Genomic DNA, 2,371 nt, shown 5'->3' on the forward strand with positions numbered 1-2,371 from the left:
ATATGCGTTTGAAATGATGAAATTACAACACTGATTGCATTTATCCATGGAATTACGTTTTACGGAAGATATCAATTTGTGAAAGAGTCTCTTCGCTAATTAACGCAAAAAATAATCTCTCGTGAAAAAAAAAAGTAATTTTAGTGAAGTATTGAATTCTCTAAAAATCAAATATGAGTGTATACCAATCATAATAATGTAGTTAGTTAAAACAAAACCCTTTGATCACGATTCTCGTTCTACAGCACCATCAGTGTTGTAACGAAAGGCATCACATCAAACAACCCTGTTGAATTCACTACTAATAATTACTTCTTTTTTAAATTAATTAAACAAACTATGATTACCCTGTAAATGACTGGATATAGATAGCATCAGTTCATATTTATAAATATTTATAAGAAAAAAATATAGAATTATAATTACACGTTATTTAATTCGTCAGTACAAATGAGATGTTTCGTCACGTAATGAGTGGCACACAGGCTACTAGTCCTGTGAATATGATGTAAAAGTGTTGATTATACGGAAATCAAAGCGAGTTATTTTTCATTATAGGATTTCAACTTACGCATTGTAAGATAATTGTAATAATAAAAAATCCAACAGACTTGTTTTTAATCACGAGTTCAATGACTGTCTGCATATGCTTTATTACATCTGTTTCTCTCTTTCTTTACAATTTGAATACAACAAACGCACTGTTGGCCGTCAATTACATGTCATTTTGTGATTCTACATGTGTCTAAATACTTGTCTAAAAAAGCAAAAGCTATTTTAGCCTGCACAGCCATGATTCATCGGGGGAATTCTGGTATAGATTATTTTTAATCTATTATGGTTGAGATATATATCTATATATGTGTTCCCTTGATTTGGGGGAGAGGGGTAAGTCGGGTCTAGTGTCATTTGTGTGGCAGGGACGCTTGCTTCACCAAGAATGCGTTTTGTGCCTCTTTTGTTTGTCTCAGTTCATTTTGGTGTCCAGTCAGATTATGTTGGTGTCCGGTCAGATTCTGTTGGTGACCCGTCAGATTCTGTTGGTGTCCCGTCAGATTCTGTTGGTGACTCGTCAGATTCTGTTGGTGTCCCGTTAAATACTGTCGGAGTCCTGTAAAATTCTTTTGGTGTCCCGTTAAATTCTGTTGGTGTCCCGTCAGATTCTGTTGGTGTCCAGTCAGATTATGTTGGTATTCCGTCAGATTCTGTTGGTGTCCCGTTCAATTCTGTTAGTGTCCTGTCTGATTCTGTTGGTGTCCCGTCAGATTCTGTTGGTGTCCCGTCAGATTCAGTTGGTGTCCCGTCAGATTCTGTTGGTGACCCGTCCGATTCTGTTGGTGTCCCGTCAGATTCTGTTGGTGACCCGTCAGATTCTGTTGGTGTCCCGTCAGATTCTGTTGGTGACTCGTCAGATTCTGTTGGTGTCCCGTTAAATACTGTCGGAGTCCTGTAAAATTCTTTTGGTGTCCCGTTAAATTCTGTTGGTGTCCCGTCAGATTCTGTTGGTGTCCAGTCAGATTATGTTGGTATTCCGTCAGATTCTGTTGGTGTCCCGTTCAATTCTGTTAGTGTCCTGTCTGATTCTGTTGGTGTCCCGTCAGATTCTGTTGGTGTCCCGTCAGATTCTGTTGGTGTCCCGTTTAATTCTGTTGGTGTCCTGTCAGATTCTGTTGGTGTCCTGTTAAATTCTAATGGTGTTCCGGCAGATTCTGTAAGTGTCTCGTCAGATTCTGTTTTTCTCGTCTGTTTTTTACTTTCAGTTTTATCCTGAGTGTTAAATCTAAGAAAAAAACGTTAATTGTGAGAATGAAATCTATATCATTTTAACTTGTTTGCATAACCACACGCGATTTTATGCAGGTGAGGAAGAGATAATACTTTTACAATATAGCGACATAACACACATCATACTATTGTCTTTCTTGGTAGAGTTATTAAATGTTATTAGAACAGTCGAAGTGAGATTTAAACCAATGATTACATTCTTTCTATTACAGTTTCACATACAGGATGATCAGTAAATCATTAAAAGTGATAGTCATCTTGACATTTTGAATAGCAAAAGTGCAGTGTACCTCCCACAAACAGACAAACTGCCGACCCTTCTGACTTATGTGTCAGTTAAACGCACTACAATGTTCTATCTTAGAAGATGCTCAGGAATAGACCCTGATAGGACTTAACGACAGCTACTGGATTCTACGTGTCACTCTCTGGCTTAGATAACCACTATCGTAATGTGACAAAAACAAGTCAGATATATTCCTATTCTTTATTCATTTTTCGGTGCTTATTGTTGGTATTAGGCGTAGAAAAGTCAGAATTGAAGATAATAGAAAGGTTGGGGTCAAAGGTATAGGAAGGTTTTAGT

The 2,371-nt window shown here is 37.4% G+C and overlaps 1 pseudogene; it reads right to left on the reverse strand.

Moving 5' to 3' along the window:
• Positions 1-1,182: 1,182 nt before the first annotated feature.
• LOC110445085 lies at positions 1,183-2,042 on the reverse strand (annotated as a pseudogene).
• Positions 2,043-2,371: the final 329 nt, after the last annotated feature.

Source organism: Mizuhopecten yessoensis, unplaced genomic scaffold (assembly GCF_002113885.1).
Source record: "Mizuhopecten yessoensis strain PY_sf001 unplaced genomic scaffold, ASM211388v2 scaffold2711.2, whole genome shotgun sequence".
NCBI classification, from domain to species: domain Eukaryota; kingdom Metazoa; phylum Mollusca; class Bivalvia; order Pectinida; family Pectinidae; genus Mizuhopecten; species Mizuhopecten yessoensis.